Below are 14224 nucleotides of genomic sequence, written 5' to 3' on the forward strand. Positions count from 1 at the left end.
TCCACTCCAATCACTGATTCTCAAAAATAAATCCAACAACATTTTCTTGCCTGAAACCCTGTCAGTTCATCTTTAAGAGGAGCTAACTAGCCCAATCAATATCCCCTACACTGAGACAACTAGAAAATGAGAATTTGGAAATATCCGTGAACTAGAATTTATGTCACAGGTACATTTCCTCACAGAATAGCATATAGACAAACTACAATAAACTAATTTCTTTACAGGCCTACCTACTGGCCTGGGAGAAGGTAATTTCCCACATAGCTTGGCTAAATCCATAAGCAAACATTGTATATCATTGGTTTTAACTTTTTGCTCTCCTAGTCTATGTTCCTACTGATTCATTAAGAAGCTTATTGAAGCTACATTCAGAGCTTAACACTATATTCCTATCTTAGCTCCAAACAGCATTCTCCAAACAAATATGATTTTATTATCAATAATAAAGACAATTTATCTTCAAAATACTTCAACTAAATTGATTTTCAGCTGGAAAACCTAACAATATAAACAAATACCTGTTTTTGGTTCAATGGCTAAAATGTGTTTAGTTCTTATGGATTCACTGTTCTCTTATGAAAACTGTTGAAATATGAAAGGTATCATGCAGGTAATATATTTCTCAATTATGATGTTACGATACACAATACTAGGGGAAAAACCATTTGGAGAATAAGTTCAGAAGTCCAGCGATTAAATAAAGCTTAGAACCAGTGATATGCACATAAAGGATTAGGTTTGGTCCATTATACTTCCTAAACAAACTTTTATTTTATTTATATTTTCTACTCTTCCTTTTCTGGAGATATAAAATTGTTGTAAGTTGATATAAAATGATACAACTTGTTAATAAGTTTAACAATTGCTATGTGTTAATTTTTTTAATGTCCTAATGTACTTTATTGTACTGATTCAAAATACAATGATTAAATCTCTAAGAAGAACAAAGGTCCAGCATTGTGAACCTATGGAAGACTCAAATAGATAAGACGCAATATAAAAAAAATTTTTTTCTAAGTTAATCTATCCCTTCAATATAATCACTACCAAATTTCAACAGAGATTTTCCTGAAAACTGACAAGCCGGTTCTAGAATGTATATGCAAGACCAAAGGGTCAAGAATTGTCCCAAGAGGATTTTGAAGAACAGCAGTATCGTAGATTACCTACCATATGTCAGGACTTAAAGTCATCATAATTACAACAGTGTGACACTGATGTAGGGATAGACAAATAGACAAGTAAGCTAGAACAAACATCTCATAAAAGACCCATACATGTACAAAAAAATCAATATATGACAGATGGGGCACTGTAGATCAGTGGGAGCAATGATACACTCTTCAATAAATGGTGCACAGGCAACTGATTATCCATACTGGTGGGGGAGAAAACTAAAATTTCTAGTCAGAGCATGATAGACTAAAAATAACAATTCTATGTCTATAAGGACATTTATATAAAGAGTATAATTTCACAATTTTTAGAAGGAAATATAGGCTAATATTTGAAGACTTCAGGGCAAGGAGAATTTCCTAAATAATATAGAACATTTAAAAAACTTAATAGAAACAAAATAAGCCAACTATGTTAAAATTTCAACTTAAAAAAAAAAGACACTAAAGAAACAAGCCACATACTGGGAGAAGATATTTACAGCCTACATACTTGACAAACGATTATAACCAGAATACATCAAGATTTTCTAAAATTCAATTTAAAATACACAAACAATCCAAATAAAGAATAAGCAAAAGAACAGGCAAATCACAGATGAGGAAAACCCAAGTGCTAACAAGATTAGTAACATATTATCATACTCAACATTACTGAAGGTAAGGTGAACGAAGAAAACAATGGCCTATCATTTCACATTATACTTGAAAATGTTGAGAAAGAGGAACAAGGATATAAAGGAATAAGAACACTAATTTACTACGGATGAATGTAAAAATAGCGTAACCCTTTGGAGAGCAACTTGGAAAAATCAACCACTGTTGAAGAAACCACACAACATTCTCTTATATTGTTTAATAAGATAGTCACTATAACCCAGAAATTGAACTTTTTCTAAATTTTTTTGAACTTTTTTTTTTTTTTTTTTTCGGTACGAGGGCCTCTCACTGCTGTGGTCTCTCCCGTTGCGGAGCACAGGCTCCGGATGTGCAGGCTCAGCGGCCATGGCTCACGGGCCTAGCCGCTCCGCGGCATGTGGGATCCTCCCGGACCGGGGCACGAACCCGTGTCCCCTGCATCGGCAGGCGGGCTCTCAACCACTGCGCCACCAGGGAAGCCCAATTTTTTTGAACTTTTATTGTAGAAGAAACTTCTGTACATGTGCAAAAGGAGACTAATTCAAAAAATTAATTACAGCATTGTTGGAAATAGTAAAAAAAAAACTCATATATAACCGAAATAACCAGAGAATGTTTAAATTAAACTGTAGTAGAGACATACAGTAATAGAATTCTGCCCTGAAGTGAAAATAAATAACTAGAACTACATGTGTGTATATGTAGCTATGTATACCACTTTAGATAAAACTCATAAACTCTGGAATTAAAAAAAGTGGCAAAAATACATGTACAGTAAACTATCATTTATATAAAATTTCATAAACAAGCAAAATGAATCCTTATAAAGTTTATGAATACATACATAAAACTATAAAGAAAAGCAAGTGCAGGGTAATCTCAGATTAAGTCTGGTGGTTTATTTTGGGCGAGTAAGAGAGGTTTGGGAGAGGAGAGGTGACTACAGGAGGCTTTAATTGGTTTTTAGGTACTTATCTCTCCTAAAAATATGAAACAAATAGTCAAGATGTTAAGACTTAAAACAATATGGTGAGTACATGGTTGTTTGCCATATTATTCTCTACAGCTTTTTTGTACACTCAAACACTTGTAATGAAAATTACAGGTCAGTGACCAATTAAGTGTTAAACTGCATACATCAAACCATGAATACTGAGACGCTCCCCCTGCCCCACTCCCATCGGGGAAGGCAGAACAGAGATGTGTGATGTTGAGCTGCGCATCCCAATAGATGAGAAATCTTATAAGGCAAATCTTTTAAGGCAGTTTTCCTGATTGTGGAGGAGGCCCAGACTAAGGAAAATCACATCCACTTTCAACAAATTAGCAAACATCAAACCCTGACTTCCTGTGTTTACCGTGTAACGGAGAAATGCAACCACTGAGTTGCTTCAGTAAAATTTTCCAAGATTGAGAGCAAAACCCACTCACCATTTAAGTGCAAATGAATCAGAAAGAGACGTGTCAGGCAGCAAACATTTCCAGGTAAGACTTGCTATTTTAAGTTTAGATTTTAATTTCTAATTTAAAACTCATCTGTTTTGTGCCTTTCACCCTCTCTCAACCAGACAGCCAACACAAAGATTGGGAGATTCTGGACTGGTGAAGAACCCAGTAGACAACTGTAGATTCTGGGTTCTACTGGCAAAACCAGGATCTAAAAATTGACAGTCAAGATAGCATCGTGAGTCTAACAGAAATACTACCAAGAGTTGTATTAAAGATTTATGTTTTAAGATAAAGTAAATCTGGAAATCATAAATAACGAATTATAGGTGTGAGTTATGTAACAACTGGACTCTAATAATCAGAGGATCTATAGTCATAGAGAGGCCTGGCTTAGCACTTGGCAAAACTTTGGGAGAATGAATAAATAATACAATTAATATAAGTAAAATCTTAAGTCACATGCACATAGCTTTCAATGATTTCCCACTTTTCGCAATGAAACAAACTGCAAAACTATTATTTCCAAAAAAGATGACGACTTTAATGGCAGTCTCTGAGTTTATAAAATCACAGATGTAATTTTAGGTTCATTTCAGTTTCCTTTCTTGAATAAGTTTGTATTATATCTATTATTAATTAAGGTGCATGAACTTAAAAATGGCCACATAGATAGGGGGACTGGAGGAAGATGGCGGAAGAGTAAGACGCGGAGATCACCTTCCTCCCCACAGATACATCAGAAATTCATCTACACGTGGAACAACTCCTACAGAACACCTACAGAACGCTGACAGAAGACCTCAGACCCCCCAAAAGGCAAGAAACTCCCCACATACCTGGGTAGAACAAAAGAAAAAAGAATAAACGGAGACAAAAGGATAGGGACGGGACCTGCACCAGAGGGAGGGAGCCGTGAAGGAGGAAAGGTTTCCACACACTAGAAGCCCCTTCCCGGGCGGAGACTGCAGGTGGCGGAGGGGGAAAGCTTCGGAGTAGCGGAGGAGAGCACAGTAACAGGGGTGTGGAGGGCAAAGCGGAGAGATTCCGGCACAGAGGATCGGTGCCCTCAGGCACACACCAGCCCGAGAGGCTTGTCTGCTCGGCCCCCGGGGCGGACAGGGCTGGGAGCTGAGGCTCGGGTATCTGGTTTCAGTCGGAGCGGAGCGCAGGGAGAGGACTGGGGCTGGCGGCAGGAAGAGAGCCTGAAGGGGTTAGTGCACCACGGCTAGCCCGGAGGGAGTCCGGGGAAAAAGTCTGGAGCTGCCGAGGAGGCAAGAGACTTTTTCTTCCCTTTTGTTTCCTGGTGCGCGAGGAGAGGGCATTAAGAGAGCTGCTTAAAGAAGCTCCAGAGACGGGCACGAGCCACGGCTAAAGGCGCGGACCCCGGAGACGGGCGTGGGACGCTGGGGCTGCTGCTGCCGCCGCCACAAGGCCTGTGTGCGAGCGCAGGTCACTGTCCACACCCCCTTCCGGGGAGCCTGTGCAGCCCGCCACTGCCGGGGTTACGGGACCCAGGGACGACTTCCCCGGGAAAGCACACGGAGCGCCTCGGGCTGGTGCAACGTCACGCTGGCCTCTGCCGCCGCAGGCCCGCCCCGCACTGCGTGCCCCTCCCCCCCCCCCGCCTGAGTGAGCCAGAGCCCCCGAATCTGCGGCTCCTTTATACCCGTTCTGTCTGAGCGAAGAACGGACGCCCTCCGGCGACCTACACGCAGAGGCGGGGCCAGGTCCAAGGCTGAGACCCGGGAGCTGTGAGAGCAGAGAAGAGACGGGGAAATCTCTCTGTGCAGCCCCGGAGGCAGCGGATTAAAGCTCCAGGGTCCACTTGATGAGCCCTGCGTCTGTGGAGTGCATGAATGGACAGCGAATCATCCCAAATTGAGGCGGTGGACTTTGAGGACAAGATTTAAGACTTTTCCCCCTTTTCCTCTTTTTACAACGAATTATCCCAAATTAAGGAGGTGGACTCTGGAGCAAGATTTCAGACTTTTTCCCCTTTTCCTCTTTTTACAACGAATTATCCCAAATTGAGGAGGTGGACTTTGAGAGCAAGATTTTCGATTTTTCCCCCTGCTCTCTTTTTGTGAATGTGTATGTGTATGCTTCTGTGTGAGATTTTCTCTGTATAGCTTTGCTTCCACCATATGTCCCAGGGTTCTATCTGTCTGTTTTTTTTAATAATTACTTTTTAATTTTAATAACACTACTATATTTTATACTTTATTCTATTTTACTTTACCTGCTCTTTCTTTTTTTCCTACCTTCCCTTCCTCCCCCCCTCCCTCCGCCCCTTTCTTTCTTTCTTTCCTTCCTCCCTCCCTCCCTCCTGTCTTTCTTTCTTCCTTTCTTTCTTTCCTTCCTCCCTCCCTTCTTCCTTTCACTCTTTCTTCTTCTTTCCTTCCTCCCTCCCTTCTTCCTTTCACTCTTTCTCTTTCCTTCCTCCCTCCCTCCTTTCTTTCTTTCTTTCTTTCCATCCTTCCTCCCTCCCTCCAAACTTTCTTTCTTCCTTCCTTCCTTTCTTTCCTTCTTCCTTTCTTTCTCTCTCTCTTGCTTTCTTCTACTAATTCTTTCTCTCTACTTTTTCTCCCTTTTATTCTGAGCTGGGTAGATGAAAGGCTCTTGGGGCTGCAGCCAGGAGTCAGTGCTGTGCCTCTGAAGTGGGAGAGCCAACGTCAGGACACGGGTCCACAAGAGACCTCCCAGCTCCACATAATATCAAACGGTGAAAATCTCCCAGAGACCTCCATCTCAACACCAGCACCCAGCTTCAGTCAACGACCAGCAAGCTACAGTGCTGGTCACCCTATGCCAAGCAACTAGCAAGACAGGAACACAACCCCACCCATTAGCAGAGAGGCTGCCTAAAAACATAATAAGGCCACAGACACCCCAAAACACACCACCAGACATGGACCTGTCCACCAGAAAGACAAGATCGAGCCTCAACCACCAGAACACAGGCACTAGTCCCCCCACCAGGAAGCCTACACAACCTACTGAAACAACCTTAGCCACTGGGGACAGACACCAAAAACAACGGGAACTACGAATCTGCAGCCTGCAAAAAGGAGACCCCAAACACAGTAAGATAAGCAAAATGAGAAGACAGAAAAACACACAGCAGGTGAAGGAGCAAGATAAAAACCTACCAGACCTAACAAATGAAGAGGTAATAGGCAGTCTACCTGAAAAAGAATTCAGAATAATGATAGTAAAGATGATCCAAGATTCTATTTCCAAGATCCAAAATCTTGGAAATAGAATAGACAAAATGTAAGAAACAGTTAACAAGGACACAGAAGAACTAAAGATGAATCAAGCGTCGATTAAAAACACAATAAATGAAATAAAAAATACTCTAGATGGGATCAATAGCAGAATAACTGAGGCAGAAGACCGGATAAGTGAGGTGGAAGATAAAATAGTGGAAATAACTGATGCAGAGCAAAATAAAGAAAAAAGAATGAAAAGAACAGAGGACAGTCTCAGAGACCTCTGGGACAACATTAAATGCACCAACATTCGAATTATAGGGGTTCCAGAAGAAGAGAAAAAGAAAGGGACTGAGAAAATATTTGAAGAGATTATAGTTGAAAACCTCCCTAATATGGGAAAGGAAATAGTTAATCAAGTCCAGGAGGCACAGAGAGTCCCATACAGGATAAATCCAAGGAGAAATACGCCAAGACACATATTAATCAAACTGTCAAAAATTAAACACAAAGAAATCATATTAAAAGCAGCAAGGGAAAAACAACAAATAAAACACAAGGGAATCCCCATCAGGTTAACAGCTTATCTCTCATCAGAAACTCTACAAGCCAGAAGGGAGTGGCAGGACATAATTAAAGTGATGAAGGAGAAAAACCTGCAACCAAGATTACTCTACCCAGCAAGGATCTCATTCAGATTTGATGGAGAAATTAAAACCTTTACAAACAAGCAAAAGCTGAGAGAGTTCAGCACCACCAAACCAGCTTTACAACAAATGCTAAAGGAACTTCTCTAGGCAAGAAACACAACAGAAGGAAAATACCTACAATAACGAAACCAAAACAATTAAGAAAATGGGAATAGGAACATACATATCAATAATTACCTTAAATGTAAATGGACTAAATGCTCCCACCAAAAGACACAGATTGGCTGAATGGATACAAAAACAAGACCCATATATATGCTGTGTACAAGAGACCCACCTCAGACCTAGAGAAACATACAGATTGAAAGTAAGGGGATGGAAAAAGATATTCCATGCAAATGGAAACCAAAAGAAAGCTGGAGTAGCAATTCTCATATCAGACAAAATAGACTTTAAAATAAAGACTATTAGAAGAGACAAAGAAGGACACTACATAATGATCAAGGGATCGATCCAAGAAGAAGATATAACAATTGTAAATATTTATGCACCCAACACAGGAGCACCTCAATACATAAGGCAAATACTAACAGCCATAAAAGGGGAAATCGACAGTAACACAATCATAGTAGGGGACTTTAACACCCCACTTTCACCAATGGACAGATCATCCAAAATGAAAATAAATAAGGAAACACAAGCTTTAAATGATACATTAAACAAGATGGACTTAGTTGATATTTACAGGACATTCCATCCAAAAACAACAGAATACACATTTTTCTCAAGTGCTCATGGAACATTCTCCAGGATAGATCATATCTTGGGTCACAAATCAAGCCTTGGTAAATTTAAGAAAACTGAAATTGTATCAAGTATCTTTTCCGACCACAATGCTATGAGACTAGACATCAATTACAGGAAAAGATCTGTAAAAAATACAAATACATGGAGGCTAAACAATACACTACTTAATAACGAAGTGATCACTGAAGAAATCAAAGAGGAAATAAAAAAATACCTAGGAACAAATGACAATGGAGACGCGACGACCCAAAACCTATGGGATGAAGCAAAAGCAGTTCTAAGGGGGAAGTTTATAGCAATACAATCCCACCTTAAGAAACAGGAAACATCTCGAGCAAACAACCTGACCCTGCACCTAAAGCAATTAGAGAAAGAAGAACAAAAAAACCCCAAAGGTAGCAGAAGGAAAGAAATCATAAAGATCAGATCAGAAATAAATGAAAAAGAAATGAAGGAAACGATAGCAAAGGTCAATAAAACTAAAAGCTGGTTCTTTGAGAAGATAAACAAAGTTGACAAACCATTAGCTAGACTCATCAAGAAAAAAAGGGAGAAGACTCAAATCAATAGAATTAGAAATGAAAAAGGAGAAGTAACAACTGACACAGCAGAAATACAAAAGATCATGAGAAATTACTACAAGAAACTCTATGCCAATAAAATGGACAACCTGGAAGAAATGGACAAATTCTTAGAAATGCACAACCTGCCAAGACTGACTCAGGAAGAAATAGAAAATATGAATAGACCAATCACAAGCACTGAAATTGAAACTGTGATTAAAAATCTTCCAACAAACAAAAGCCCAGGACCAGATGGCTTCACAGGCGAATTCTATCAAACATTTAGAGAAGAGCTAACACCTATCCTTCTCAAACTCTTCCAAAATATAGCAGAGGGAGGAGCACTCCCAAACTCATTCTACGAGGCCACCATCACCTTGATACCAAAACCAGGCAAGGATGTCACAAAGAAAGAAAACTACAGGCCATTATCACTGATGAACATAGATGCAAAAATCCTCAACAAAATACTAGCAAACAGAATCCAACAGCACATTAAAAGGATCATACACCATGATCAAGTGGGGTTTATTCCAGGAATGCAAGGATTCTTCAATATACGCAAATCAATCAACGTGATACACCATATTAACAAATTGAAGGAGAAAAACCATATGATCATCTCAATAGATGCAGAGAAAGCTTTCAACAAAATTCAACACCCATTTATGATAAAAACCCTGCAGAAAGTAGGCATAGAGGGAACTTTCCTCAACATAATAAAGGCCATATACGACAAACCCACAGCCAACATCGTCCTCAATGGTGAAAAACTGAAATCATTTCCACTAAGATCAGGAACAAGACAAGGCTGCCCACTCTCACCACTCTTATTCAACTTAGTTTTGGAAGTTTTAGCCACAGCAATCAGAGAAGAAAAGGAAATAAAAGGAATCCAAATTGGAAAAGAAGAAGTAAAGCTGTCACTGTTTGCAGATGACATGATACTATACATAGAGAATCCTAAAGATGCTACCAGAAAACTACTAGAGCTTATCAATGAATTTGGTAAAGTAGCAGGATACAAAATTAATGCACAGAAATCTCTGGCATTCCTGTACACTAATGATGAAAAATCTGAAAATGAAATCAAGAAAACACTCCCATTTACCATTGCAACAAAAAGAATAAAATATCTAGGAATAAACCTACCTAAGGAGACAAAAGACCTCTATGCAGAAAATTATAAGACACTGATGAAAGAAATTAAAGATGATACAAATAGATGGAGAGATATACCATGCTCCTGGATTGGAAGAATCAATATTGTGAAAATGACTCTAGTACCCAAAGCAATCTACAGATTCAATGCAATCCCTATCAAACTACCACTGGCATTTTTCACAGAACTAGAACAAAAAATTTCAAAATTTGCTTGGAAAAACAAAAGAACCCAAATAGCCAAAGCAATCTTGAGAACGAAAAACGGAGCTGGAGGAATCAGGCTCCCTGACTTCAGACTATACTACAAAGCTACAGTAATCAAGACAGTATGGTACTGGCACAAAAACAGAAAGATAGATCAATGGAACAGGATAGAAAGCCCAGAGATAAACCCATGCACATATGGTCAACTTATCTTTGATAAAGGAGGCAGGAATGTACAGTGGAGAAAGGACAGCCTCTTCAATAAGTGGTGCTGGGAAAACAGGACAGAGACATGTGAAAGTATGAGATTAGATCATTCCCTAACACCATACACAAAAATAAGCTCAAAATGGATTAAAGACCTAAATGCAAGGCCAGAAACTATCAAACTCTTAGAGGAAAACATAGGCAGAACACTCTATGACATAAATCACAGCAAGATCCTTTTGGACCCACCTCCTAGAGAAATGGAAATAAAAACAAAGATAAACAAATGGGACCTAATGAAACTTCAAAGCTTTTGCACAGCAAAGGAAACCATAAAGAAGACCGAAAGACAACCCTCAGAATGGGAGAAAATATTTGCAAATGAAGCAACCGACAAAGGATTAATCTCCAAAATTTATAAACAGCTCATGCAGCTCAATAGCAAAAAAACAAACAACCCAATCCAAAAATGGGCAGAAGACTTAAATAGACATTTCTCCACAGAAGATATACAGACTGCCAACAAACACATGAAAGAATGCTCAACATCATTAATCATTAGAGAAATGCAAATCAAAACTACAATGAGATATCATCTCACACCAGTCAGAATGGCCATCATCAAGAAATCTAGAAACAATAAATGCTGGAGAGGGTGTGGAGAAAAGGGAACACTCTTGCACTGCTGGTGGGAATGTGAATTGGTATAGCCACTATGGAGAACAGTATGGAGGTTCCTTAAAAACTAAAAATAGAACTACCATATGACCCAGCAATCCCACTACTAGGCATATACCCTGAGAAAACCATAATTCAAAAAGAGCCATGTACCAAAATGTTCATTGCAGCTCTATTCACAATAGCCCGGAGCTGGAAACAACCTAAGTGTCCATCATTGGATGAATGGATAAAGAAGATGTGGCACATATATACAATGGAATATTACTCAGCCATAAAAAGAAACGAAACTGAGCTATTTGTAATGAGGTGGATAGACCTAGAGTCTGTCATACAGAGTGAAGTAAGTCAGAAAGAGAAAGACAAATACCGTATGCTAACACATATATATGGAATTTTAAAAAAAATGTCATGAAGAACCTAGGGGTAAAACAGGAATAAAGACACAGACCTACTTGAGAATGGACTTGAGGATATGGGGAGGGGGAAGGGTAAGCTGTGACAAAGTGAAAGAGAGGCATGGACATATATACACTACCAAACGTAAGGTAGATAGATAGTGGGAAGCAGCCGCAGAGCACAGGGGTATTCAGCTCGGTGCTTTGTGACCGCCTGGAGGGGTGGGATGGGGAGGGTGGGAGGGAGGGAGACGCAGGAGGGAAGGGATGAGGGAACAGATGTATATGTATGACTGATTCACTTTGTTATAAAGCAGAAACTAATAAAAAAATTACTAACACACACACACACACACAAAAAGACTTACTATAAAGTTACAGTAATGAAGACAGTATGTTATTGGTGAAAGAATAGAAAAACAGACTAATGGAACATAATAAAAGCCCGGATAGTCCCATATAAATATAGTCAACTGATCTTTAAGAAAGGAGCAAAGACAATACAATGGAGAAAAGATAATCTTTTCAACAAACAGTACTAGAACAACTGGGCACCCACATGTGAAAAAATGGATCTAGACACAGACCTTACACACTTCACAAAAATTAACTCAAAATGGATCACATCTAAATGTAAAATACAAATATATAAAACTCCTAGAAGATAACATAGGAGAAAAATCTAGATTATTTTGTGTTTGGTGATGATTTTTTAGATACAATCCATGAAAGAAAGAATTGATAAGCTGGACTTCATTAAAATTAAAAATTTCTGCTGGGCAGAAGATGCTTTCAAAAGAATAAAAATACAAGCTTCAGACTGAGAAGAAATATTTGCAAAAGACATATCTGATAATGGACTGTCCTCTAAAATATATAAAGAACTCTTATAACTCAACAAGAAAGTACACAACTCTTTTAAAAAATGGGCCAAAACCTCAACAGACACCTCACCAATTAAAATATACAGATGGCAAATAAGCATATGAAAGGAAAATTTAAGGGAAATGGAAATGAAATAACAATGAGATACTACTATGTACCTATTAGAATAGCCAAACCCCAAACACTGACAAAATCAAAAGCTGGTGAGAATATGGAGCTGCAGGAGCACTCATTCATAGCTGGTGGGGATGTAAAATGGTACAGCCACTTTGGAAGATAGTTTAGTAGTTTCTTACAAAACTAAGCACACTTTTATCATACAATCCAGCAATTGTGTTCCTTGGTACTATCCAAATTAGTTGAAAACTTATGCTCACATAAAAACCTGTAAACATACTGTTTGAGGGAATGTAAAATGGTACAGCTACCATGAAAAAACAGTATGACAGTTCCTCAAAAAATTAAACATAGAATTACCATATAATACAGCAATTCCACTCTGGGTGTATAATCAAAGAATTGAAATTAGGGTCTTGAAGAGATATTTGTACATCCATGTTCACAGCAGCATGATAATAGCTAAAATGTGGAAGCAATCCAAGTGTCCATCAATGAATGAATGGATAATCAAAATGTGGTATATACATATAATGGAATATTACAGCAGTCAGCCTTAAAAAGGAAGGAAATTCGCAATATACTATACCATGGATGAATCTTGAAGACATTATGCTAAATGAAATAAGCCAGTCACAAAAGGACAAATGCTGTATGATTATACTTATATAAGATACTTCGAGTGGTCAAAATCATAGAGACAGAAAGTAGGATGGTGATTGCCAGGAGCTGAGGGGAGGGGAAAAAGGATAGTTATTGTTTAATGGGTAGTTTTGGTTTTACAAGATGAAAAGCATTCTGGAGATGAACGGTGGTAATGGCTGCAAAATATTATGAACGTATTAAATACTGAACTGTACACTTAAAAATGGTTAAGGTGGTAAATTCTATGTTAAGTGTATTTTACTACAATAAAAAAATTGGGAAAAAAACCCTAAAAAAAAAAAAAAGGCCACATAAGCTACCAAATGCAAAGAGCATCACTTCATCACAGAGTGCTTCACTGAAATTGTACATAAAAATCATCCTGATTTGTAGCATTTGCTGATTTTCATGGTGTAAGGACAAAGAAGGGTATGAAATTTTATCTTTAAATTATTCAAGTATCTTTGTCAACTATATCAGGCAAAGTTACTGTTGTAAATTCTATCTTAAAATAAAAATAGCATATTCATTTCTTTCTGAAGTATGCTTTCAGAAAGCAATCGTATCACTCCCATTCTTACAAATAGGCCTCAATTCCTGTATCTTAACTAGACTGCAATACCAACAGAGTAGCATTAGGCATGATAGGATTATAGTCATAGAAAATTCAGAGACCCAGTGTTTGCTCATAATGGTTATTTCTTGATTCATATAGTCTTTTCCTTCATTTAGCTATGTGGCTAAACCTCCAGTTTTCCCTGTTGTGAATATATATATATATATATATATATATATATATATATGTATTATTATTATTATTTTTTGTGGTATGCAGGCCTCTCACTGTTGTGGCCTCTCCCGTTTCAGAGCACAGGCTCCGGACACGCAGGCTCAGCGGCCATGGCTCACGGGCCCAGCTGCTCCGCGGCATGTGGGATCTTCCCGGACGGGGGCATGAACCTGCGTCCCCTGCATCGGCAGGCGGACTCTCAACCACTGCGCCACCAGGGAAGCCCTTTTTTTTTTTTTTTTTTTTTGTAGAATATTTTTAATAATATGCTTTCAGTTATATATGTGGTGATGTCCTGGTAAACTGGCATTCTGAAAATCAACAGGCAAATAAATGGACAAAAAATGTCTGATTTATAGCATTTGCCTATTTTCATGTTGTAAATACTGTCACCATGGCCAATTCAAGCTAACAACGTGATGGTCCTGAGTGTGAAGTTGGAAAGAGATATTCAAAACATCTCTTAGTGAGTCGGGCAAGCTGCTTCCAGCAGAACACTGTGATGAATAAATATTGCCTCAAATTTGTGTTTATTCGAATTGTCTATCAAAATATCTAGGGATTTTTTTCGGTAGGTTCCAATATATTTAAGACAATGACAGGGAATAATCTTAACATAATTGAGTTTCAAACAATAA

The 14224-nt window shown here is 38.6% G+C and overlaps 1 protein-coding gene across 1 annotated transcript in view; it reads right to left on the minus strand.

Moving 5' to 3' along the window:
- Positions 1 to 14224, minus strand: part of PCLO (piccolo presynaptic cytomatrix protein) — a 383857-nt gene that overhangs the window by 115634 nt on the left and 253999 nt on the right. The window lies entirely within an intron of this gene.

The sequence above is a fragment of the Mesoplodon bidens genome (genome assembly GCF_964165515.1).
Source record: "Mesoplodon bidens genome assembly, chromosome: 9".
NCBI lineage: Eukaryota > Metazoa > Chordata > Mammalia > Artiodactyla > Ziphiidae > Mesoplodon > Mesoplodon bidens.